This window comes from Schistocerca cancellata, chromosome 3 (genome assembly GCF_023864275.1).
Source record: "Schistocerca cancellata isolate TAMUIC-IGC-003103 chromosome 3, iqSchCanc2.1, whole genome shotgun sequence".
In the NCBI taxonomy this organism is placed as follows: domain Eukaryota; kingdom Metazoa; phylum Arthropoda; class Insecta; order Orthoptera; family Acrididae; genus Schistocerca; species Schistocerca cancellata.
In genome coordinates, this window is record NC_064628.1 from 769,321,072 (window position 1) to 769,332,673 (window position 11,602).

Sequence of the window (11,602 nt, forward strand, 5' to 3'; positions counted from 1 at the left end):
TGCGCACAGAACTCAATAGTCTGGACACGAAGTTCACACAGCAGATTTCACAAATCTCCATGGAGGTGGATAGTAAAATTAATGAACAAGTACAAATTTCGGTTCACGATATGGGTGAGAAATTAAAAGGCATAGTGGGCGAAAAATTTGAAACACTAACACACACGTATCGACAGGAGCTATCCGGAATTAGAGAAACCCAAGAGAATTTACAGGCAATGCAAAAGAATACGCAGGTCAACTTAGACAATGTACAATCAGATGTAGCGAAACTACATTCTTTCTGTAACGACTTGCCAGAAAATGTAGAAAAAATTACATTGGAGGTAGGATTACTTAAGTTAGAAAACAAGAGGATCAACTCAGACATTGTGCACCTTTATGAATCGGTAAAGAGCAATGCAAAGGACGACAATACAACGTTCGCAGAAAAATGCGTACGTGAACAGCGTACCTATGTGGAAGCAGTAAAGGAAGTAATGGGGGACAAGGAAGAAGAAATCTTAAAACGCGTAGAACATGATATCAGGCAGTTAGAACAACGGTTAAGAGACGAAATAGTTAACAAACAAAGTACGGTAATATCATCGCCTGGGGCGGTAAGCGGAGCGATAAACAGCCATCCGCCAATGGGAGGAATCAGTGGCGCGGACAACAATGCCCAACCCACGCCGCGCGACCGCATGTCGACGCGCGACGCGAGCAGCGGGCAAAACTTTGCTGAAACAAATATACCATCACCGCAGGGAAATGCTGTTCCGCCGTGCTGGACAGCGTTGTTAATGGATGAGAGCTTAATAAAACATCGACAGTTTCCCGTATTCTCAAATGAGAAAAAGCGAACGCACCCAGTGGTGTTTGTCCGAGCCTTTAGAAACGTACTGCCCAGGACTTGGACAGAAGCTCAAAAAATTAAATATGTAGTAGGACACACCGAGGGTGATGCCCTTTTGTGGGCTACGGAGATGTCAGAACTTTGCGAGACATATGAACAGTTTGAGAATGCATTTTTAGATAAATACTGGTCAACAGCTATCCAGGAGAGGTTAAGACGAGAGGTATTTAATCCAGTACCATATCATTCAAAATTCGGGGGGCTAAGAAGCTATTTTGAAAAATACCTAAACAAGACCCGTTACTGGAATAATCCGATATCTCATGTCGATGTACTGAAAATCTTAAAGAACAAGTTACCTGCAAATGTTAGGGAAAAATTAATAACTGTTCCCGAATATGATCTGGAGTATTTTCTTTCAGTGCTCGACTCAATAGATCTGATTCATGAGGATGGGCAAGCCACACCTAGTTATCGTAACGGTAATGAGCACAACTCAAACGGGAAGAACTACGGTAACGGCAACGGCTTTGGAAATTATAACGGTCGTGTGCGTATGAATGAATGGCATCCATATGTACCGCCGCGCCACAACGGAGATCCGTACAATCGGTCTACCTACCAGCCACAGAGTGGCCGAGGGTCGTACGAAACTAAATATCAGCCGTATAGGTACGGTAATGGCAGAGACAATAGAAACTCGAGGGAAAACTTCGACAATGGGCGACAAGGAAATGCAAATTACCAGGAACGGAATATGCAACACAGGGATCCGAGAGATAACAGGCAGCCCGTACAGTCAAATCGAAACAACCGGGACACGAACTGGCGAGCACGCGAACATACAGTAAACATAGTAGAAGTGACGGCAGAAAATGAAACAATACCTTTACCGGCCCCAGGAAATAATAATCGAGCGTGACTAGAGGAAGAAGGTAATGAACTGTCAGTGTGCCACAGTACTAATATGAGAGACTTAAACACTAAAGCGAACAGGAACGGAAAGGAGGAAGCAGACACTGAAACAAACCTACACATACAGCATATCCGGAATCTATTTTTAAGGTATGATAAGGGCGCAGAAATGAAAGAAGACTTGTTTATCGAAGAGAAAGAAACAACACGCAAGGTAAGTGAAATTATTCAAGCAATAACAAAGATAAAGGTGGGAAACATAGATGTACTAGTTGTTTTGGATACTGGCGCGTCGACAAGCCTGATGTCTACTAGCTTGTTCAAAGAGATAGCGAGGGAAGTAAATGTTCCCACACTACCTGTAGAGAACTGTAAGATCGTAACGGCGACGGGAAGTAAATCTAAAGTTATAAAATTACAGGCCAGCATACCCATTAGCATATGTGGCGTAATTTTGCAGTGTACTTTCTTGTTGGTAGACAAACTTATAGTGAACTGTATGCTTGGTATGGAGGTGTTCAGAAGATATGGGATAAAAATAGATATTGGCAGCGGGGAATGCCAGTTTCATGTAGGGGAGCGCACGCTGACTATGGACTTAATAAGAACTACAATGACAAATCAGGTTAGGCCGATACCAGACATTAATGTTAAATTTGTCTACCCTCAACCCATAGTGGTAAAGGAGATGGAACTTGATGACTCTGGTAGGGAGATCCTCGATGAGCAAATAGTAGACAGTAAAATAAATAAATCCACTTGTCTTAACAATGAACAGCGAAGTGAACTGACAAAATTACTCTTCAAACATCATAACATTTTTCGTAAACAACCTAGTGTTATTAAGGGATATGAATATAAAATGGAAGTATACCCGCATGAAACTTATTGTAGAACGTCTTATGGCACCCCTTGGGCAAAGAAAGAGGCAGTAAGAGAGGAAATAGAGCGCATGATTAGTTGGAGGGTTATTGAAACATCGCACTCACCTTACTGCAGTCCGATTCTCGCAGTTGGTAAAACTGACGGGACGGTGCGGTTGGTGTTAGACGCGAGGGAAATAAACAAAATCATCGTTCCTCTAAGAACAAGGCCAGAGAATCTAGAAGAGCAGTTATTAAAGTTCCATGGCGTTAAGTATTTAACATCCCTTGATTTGAAAGCTTCGTACTGGCAAATTTTATTACATGAAGAGAGTAGAAAGTATACAGCTTTCATAAATGCCGGGAGGAGCTACCAATTTAGGGTGCTGCCTTTCGGATTAAATGTGAGCGCTGGTGTCTTTATTGAAGCATTAGACAGGGTTCTTGGACCGGAACTGCTTAGCCAGGTTACACTCTACGTTGATGATTTATTAATTGCAACTCAAACATGGGATGAACATGTAAGTATTTTGGAAAGGATTTTGCAAAAATTTGATGAATATAATGTCACAGTTAACTTTAAAAAGTCTGAATTCGGAAAGGAAAAAGTAAAATTCTTAGGGCACATTATTTCACCAGTAGGAATTCTACCTGACCCCAGTAAACTAGATGCGATACGGAATTTCCCAACACCCTATACTAAGAAACAATTAAAAGGTTTTCTAGGTATGGCCTCGTTTTTCAGGAAGTTCCTGCCACAACAATTATTGAACAGTAGTTCACTATTAAACTTACTGCGTAAAAACCACAGTTGGTTGTGGACTAAAGAATGTGAAAATGATTTTCAGCAGATTAAGCAGGCGCTGATTAACGCGCCTATCCTGAAACACCCAAATATGGAATTGGATTTTTGTTTAAGCACCGATGCTAGTTATCAGGGGCTCGGTGCGTGCCTGTTTCAAATAATAACAAAGGATGGTAAGGAAGAAGTCAATGTAATCAGTTTTGCCAGTAGAACCCTCACAGAATGTGAAAGATCTTATTCCGTAACTGAGCTAGAAGCATTAGCAGTAGTTTGGGCGTTTCGTAAATTTCAATATTACCTTTGGGGAAAACATACCAAAGTTTACTGTGATCATCAAGCCTTGTCTTTTCTTCTGACGTGCAAGTTGTTACATAAGAGAATAGCGAGGTGGTGCCTGTATGTCCAAGAGTTTGATTTTGAGATAGTGTACATAAAAGGGGAACAGAATGTTTTGGCAGATGCACTATCACGGTTACCTCAAGGTCTTACCGATTTCCACGAGTTAGAGGAACAAACATCAGACTTCAAGGTCCTTTTAATAGAGGATGGAACTTTTAAACCATATTATATTAAAATGTGCAAAAACATGCAACGTTTACAGGAAGAAGACCCGAGATGGAGCAAGGTAAGGAAAAAATTGCAAGCTAGAACACACGAACGTTTAGAGCAGTATTACATTATACATAATGGCGTCCTCTTTCACAGAAGAGATCGACGAATGGATAAGTGGTGTGTGTGCATACCTCAGGAATACGTGGAAAACTTAATTCAACACACGCACCGCACATGGGGGCACTATGGAGTGCTGAAGTGTGCCGCCAAAATTTCTACGTATTGTTATTTCCCTAATATGAGGCGACGTATAGAGCAAGTAATCAGACGCTGTGCGGTGTGTCAAAAGGTCAAACATCAGAATAGGACCAGTCTTAACGCACTAAACCCAATAATACCAAAGCAACCAAGAGATCTTGTATCTATTGACGCCGCAGGTCCTTATCCCCAAGCCCGCGGCGGAGTTAAATACATCGTAGCCCTGTATGATGTTTTTAGTAAGTATCTCCAGCTGTACGCAGTCAAAACAGTTAGGTCAGGGCCAATTATAAGGCGAATTCTGGAAGACTACATACCACGCATCGGGAAACCACAGGCAGTCCTAACTGATAACGCCTCAAATTTTACATGTGACCAATGGAAATCATTTTTAAAATCACAAAACATACGTCATATTTTAGTATCCAAGTTCCACCCGGAAGCAAGTCCCGTCGAACGGTGCTTCCGTGAATTTAATAGGTTTATCCGCACATATATACCACAGAACCAAAGGAAATGGATAGAATACCTGGGTCCGTTTCAGCACATAGTAAATCACTTACCACACACATCCACAGGGCACACACCGGCCGAACTAATGTTTGAAAAGATGGAGCTAGATGAATGGGCAAAACCGATACCTAAATTAAGGCACAAAGACGTAATCTTAGAAGAGAAAGTACGGCGAGCGCTAATAACATTGGAAGAGCAAGCTCAGATAAGGAAAGGAATTTACGACAGGAAATTGAAAAACGTAACAGAATTCCAGATTGGACAGGAGGTACTACTAAGAACGCGTCCGAAATCATCGAAATTAAAGGCATTGAATAGAAAATGGCAACTGTTATATGTTGGTCCGTATATCATTGTTGACAAGCCACATCCGGGGTGCTACTTGATAGGAAATATAAAAAATGGTAAAATAAAAGGCATGTATCCACATAAAGATTTGCGGAAATTTATTAAATGAAAATTCAAATCTCATTCTGTCCTTATCTGTTGCATCAGTAAAACGCAAGAAGGTAGGAGGTTTGTCGCTCTTTGACGAATAAACCGACTGGCGCTCGGTTCCTCTCCAGCTAGGGGGTACAATATTTATATTTCCGGTGCCCTCTCCCTCTTCTACTATCCTGCTTAATCAATAAGGAATGTTCAATCTTCTTTTACTATCTAACATGCAGAGAGTGAGATTCAGCCTAGTGAAAATAAACTTTTCTTGTATTTTGATATTGTACTTTCTTAAGATTTAATTCACAGCGCGCGAGCTTTAAGCGAGAGGCAAGAGCGATGGGGTATACTGAGCCGTGCTGCCGCGCTTAAAGCAGAGCGTACTTCAACAATTATATACGGAGCGGCTTAACAGCTGATCGTAGGGGCCAAGTAGGCAAAAAGCAAGGTTGAGTTCAGTGTCCCCTGTACGATGCGCAAAGACACACTGCGCACCGCGACGGAAACCATTCTAGAATTTAAGCGAATCGGCATCCACACCGCCTAACCAGCTGGACAAAATAGGAGCAATAGGAAATAGAGTACCTATCAGCTAGTTACTCTGACGTAGATGAGCAACACAAACTAAACGAGCAGAGACATTTATTCCTAAGTCGGTGACTATACTGTAAAGAGCATTAATGTTAAGGGTAAATCATTAGTTTAAGCATATACAGCTTTAAGAAAATGAGCACATGGACGCAAGTAAGCTATAAGGAGAGTAGAATACGCTAAATTTGTGAACTCAACATATTCTATTGAATGTACATAGCTAGGAATAAGTATAAGTATTCGAAGTAAATGACCTATCCGACTATATACAACAGGACTAAGACAAGTTGAAAAAGGAAGTAACAACATGTACACTTGAAAGAACGCGATTAGCACATAACTTAAGAACTAAGCGACTTACATACAACACATACGCGAGCGAAGATGTGAAAGGTAGAATGAGACATAAACATAGAAAAATGCGTGTGACTAAGACGTGCGTGTGACTGAGGCATAAACTATAAAATAACATATCGTAGAACTACACTTCTTTACAGACAACATTAGAAGTAGTGAGCTTAATGTACAGGGAGAATACATATCCACAAATTTGTTATTACAGAGCTCACCTATGTTAGCTGCTATTAATTACACGATACCTTATAGTATAAGCAGCAAAATAAAGCTGTAAACATGAATTGAACAACACGCGGGAGATAAGCTAAGTAAATACAAACACCAACCAATACGCACACAACGTAATTGCATGAACTTAAAACAAAAGAACTGAGGGAAGTACTGTATGTTTATAAAAGCGATATGGAGAAATAAATGAAATTTCACTGCTGGATAATATTTTGAAGTAGAGAGAGTGAAAGGTTTTATTAGATTCGATTGAAGGTATTAATTAGTTAATCTACGTTTGTGGTGACTTACCGTGCATGGAGTGAATCTAGGAAGAGAATGAAAGTGTATTAGAGTAATACGAGTTTATTTATATTTGTGGAAAGAAATAAATAGTGCAGTGGTTCTAGTGTGAGAACCCGGTAGGTAGTACAGGAGTATAAATGGCGATTTATGTGGAATATTTTTAATGAATAATTATATGGGTATACGGCGACGAATATGAAGATTAATGTTACAAGGGTACCTAGGAAAGGGCCACGAAGCTGACGTAAGAAAGAATACACTATATAGTTTTAAGTCTTAGAATGAATGGTTGTATGAGTGGGGAAAGCAAAGTATGATGATGCATGTACGGTAAGTAATTATGAAAACGAACATCACGAAGAAGCAGTGAGTAGTATAGGAGAAACAGTGAAGTCGATAGTAACAATGGTACATGGTAAACATTTAAAACACACCACAGCACAGTGATTTGCTACACAGACATCAGAATGTAAAACCACACAGTATGAAAAATATTTCCTTAGCGACTAACTGTTACAGCTCGAGAAACTATAAGGTTAATATAAATGAAAATATGATACACGATTCGTATGAGGAATGAACACAAAATGCAGTGAAACAATATTTTCTACACTGAGTTCTTGCACGCAGAAGCGAAAGCATCATTTTAGCACTTGCGCGTTCTATCTATCGGTAATGAATTATGAGTGGAGCAACATATGAAAAAAATACGGTAAAATTATCGGTCACACGTCACAAAGGTAAACATGTACATGTCGTCGAATCAATAAGGCAGAAATATGGCTTGAAATATATATTTACGAATGTGGAATATTACGACGATTAACAAGCAGTGATGAAGTCAGTTTGTCAAGGGATAAAACATTCACCACACTCGCTCACAAACGAGCATTTGTAAATATTATACATAGTATGAAGATTTATCAAATGCCAAAGATAGAATAAGTACACTAACGACGCACTACAAATAGCAATCCTAGAAGTAGCTTGATCTCTGAAGCAGACCTTAGCAAATCCTGTTTTCCATGTAGTGAGTAGTGCTGCAACGTATTTTCTATGTGTATTTTTGATGCTAAAAAGACGCAGGAGGTTGGACCTGCAAGTCAAGAGAAAAACAAAAATTCAGAACAAATGAGAGATTCCTTCTAATTTACTTATTAGTGTGTAAGATGGATGATGCCTAACATGGAACCCATATAGGAAATGTGAAGGTGACTTGTACATTTATGTGTCAACTTTGCTATTGTCAATGTCTATGTCTATGAAAATATGTATGTAGTATTGGATGTAAAAACGCGCAGGAGGTCGGTCCTGCAAGACAATAACAAGAAAGAGCAAACATTCAGAACAAATGCAAGATTCCTTCTAATATACTTATTGCTGTGTCAGATGCTGCTTAATATAGAGTCCATATACGAAATGTGAATGTGAATTGGACATTTATTTGCCAACTATATTATTGTTAATGTCGATGTCCATATAAAATGTATGTATGTACTCTTTTCTTCTTTTCTATGTGTATTTGTGGAAGTAAAAACGCGTAGGAGGTCGGTCCTGCAAGACAAGAATAGAAAATGCGAATGTTCAGGATAAATGAAAGATACTTCCTGATTTACGTATTAGTGTGTAAGAGGGTGCATGTCATGGAGTCCGTATATGAAATGTGGATGTGAATTGTAAATTTATGTGTCAACTCTATTATTGTCAATGTCTATGTCTATGTATGTACCATTATCAATTTTATGTGAGATTTTATACTTGAAGAAGAACAACTTATGTATGTACGTGAAGTGCAACGCGACGATCGAGTAAAATACTCGCACGTGTGAAGAGATACAAAAATATTACGGCCTAATAATATTGAAAATAACGGCTCAGCCGTAATATGAGTAAACGCTACAGTTTAGCAAAGTGAATACAGAGAGTGTGATGCGTGTGCGACGGAGATATCAGAGGAAATCCGTATAACCACGAGTTGAGGTGTGAGAACCGCTGAACTATAATGCACGACGGAAGATAATGCCGTATCCTGCAGTGCGGCTCTTACCTTCAATGTCACTGGCCGAAAACCTCGCCCAGGCGCGAGATGAGGTATTGGTGTTCTTCGGGTTGAGTGTTGGAGCTGAATCCGTCGTATCCAGTCTCCATACTGGAGGGCAAATACAACACCGACTTCACGAGCCTGGAGCGACATTACAGTGTGGGCGCGGGCAGTGCTGCTGCTCACGTGGCGCTTGCGTCACTGAGTCGGGCGCGTTAAACAATGAGCTGCTGCTGGCCATAAGTGCAGCGAACAATGAGATAACGTGTGCCGAAAGGACAGCTTCTCAGAATGGCTAATGAACCAAACACCAAGGAGAAAAACAATTATTAAAATACAGTGAAAGGACAATTTAAGAAATGTAACATTTTCCTCCTGATAATACTGCTTAACAAATGTAAGGAGAAATAAGAGACTACGACGTTAGCACGCCATGGACGTGCGATATGTAATATGAATATATGTGAATATAATTACGTGATATAAGTATATGTGAATGTATTTATATGTATGAATTTGTAATGGCCGAGAAAATGAGCTTTGTAGATATACTTATAGTAGCATAAGGGTATTAAAACTCCATTGACGTGCACCAAGTGACTGAACTATGAGCCCCAAGGTTAATAAGGCTACTGTATACTGTCTCCCTAAATAAAGAGACTTATTTCCGACAGTATACAGTAGGGGGGCATTTGTGATGCACCTTTTGCCTTTCCTTTATGTTTTCGTCTTCTTTAAAGGCAAAGAGACAAGATGAAGCGGTAGCCCATCATAGAGCCTATGCCTACCGTCATGTATTTTTTGACTTTCAGTTGTTAATAAACAGAGGATTTTTTCTGGTACCGGTAGGAGCAAGGAGGGATTCGCGCTCGGCTAGTGAAAGAGTGAGAAGCACGTCAATATTTTAGCGAGTAATTGTAGACCGCCATTTTGGGGTCGCTATGAATAAGTGAGGAGTGTGGATTTTATATGTGCACCGTTCAGAAAAATACAGTATTGTTTTATTAACAGAAAGGTCGTGTGAGTTGTTATTTCAAATAGTGCAATAATTACAACCACTGAAGCCCACCTGTGTACTTTGGAAAATTACGAAGATCCGATAAGCTTAATAGGAACACGGTCAAGACTTCAAACGTGAACGCGGCGACCAAACATAGTATTATAAAGAATGGTAAGCACAAATCTACAGCGGAGAAAGAAACTACTCCGCCCTGCAAAATAATATGAACTAATACGGACTTATTTCCAGGCACAGCTCAGCTTATTGTGCTTGTCATTCACGCCGAAAAATTAATCTCATTAATTCAATACATTTTAAGAAGCCACGCATATTATTATCATCTATTTCATTATTTTATTATACTATAACACACATTTACAGGCGATGGCGCCTATATTTCTGACGCTCTGTATCGTCGTTGACGAACATGGTTTCCTATTCAAAATATTATGTACTCACTCCCCTTTACAAGTCGTAGAAGATCGTAACGGCAATTTCCGAACACCCTATGTACCACGTTATACATTAATAACCATGTTATAGTACTAAAGAATTTTAAACACGATAAATCTAACAAAAAATTGTAAAAATTCCTAAGAGATATCCGCGGAAATGTGGCTAGATCTCCCTACTCTTGCGTCTAATGACCTAGCCGTCGACAGGGCATCAACCCCATAACGCTCCTTCTTCCCCATTTTGGCGTGACGCCAGATAGTACAAGGCGCTAGCGAACAACTTTGCTTATAGAGTTCCTCATTCGAGGCATGTCCGGGGTTATCTGCGTGGCTGTATTACGAAACAATGCGGCTTGCCCGCCGAAGAAACTTGCCGCCGGCCGCACTCTCGCAGGGGTACTAGTCGAAATAATGGCGGATAAATAGTGCACTCCGCGCGGCTGTATAAAACACGATAGCTCCCTGGCTGTTACATTACGATTTACGACCCGCTCTCCGTGGGACCCTCCATAATCCAAGATTGGGCAATAAAGATAAGGAAGCCATGTATTTCAGCGCCGCACCGCACCGCGCTGAGGAATTCGCGAACGGAGCGTGGTTGAGGAAGCGCGCGCCACTTACCTCCACCGCAGAGTCACACTGTTGATACCTCGGTGTCCAGCGGACGTGTTCGTGGCGGCATAAATTTTATCGGAGGTCAGGATAACCTATGGAATTTCTCATTGTGATAAATTAATTATTATAACATGAAAGGAATTTCATTATTAGGCTAGAGTCGTAAGTCCGTAAGAGCACTGTGCATGCAAAGCGACGGAGCGGGTTCGAATCCTAGTCCGGCACACAGCTTTTTCTCTGCCAGGATGTTTCACAACAGTACACATTCTGCTGCAGATTCATTCTGCTACATCTGCATCTACATGGCTCTCTGCAAATCACGCTTAAGTGCCTGGCGGAGGCTTCATCGAACTACCTTCACAATAAATGTATATTGCTCCACTCTCGTACAACGCGCCGAGAAAACGAACGCCTATTCTTTCCGTGCAAGCTCTGGTTTCTTATTCTGATCGTTTTTTCCTATGTAGGTCGGCGTCAACAAAATATTTTTCCATTCGGAGGAGAAAGTTTGTGATTGAAATTTCGTGAGAATATCCCGCTGCAACAAGAAACGCTTTTGTTTTAATGAGGTCCGACCCAAATCTTGTATCATGTCCGCCACACTCTCGACCATATATTTCGAGAATACGTAACGTGGTGCCCCTCTTTGAACTTTCTCGATGTACTCCGTTAATTCTATCTGCTAAGGATATCAGACGGCGCAGCAATACTCCAAGAAGTGGACGGACAAGCGTAGTGTAGGCAGTCTCTTTAGCAGATCTGTTGCATCTTCCAAGCGTTGTGCCAACAAAAACGCAGTCTTTGGTTCGCCTTCCCCCACAACGTTTTCTATATATTCTTTGTAATTTAAGTTG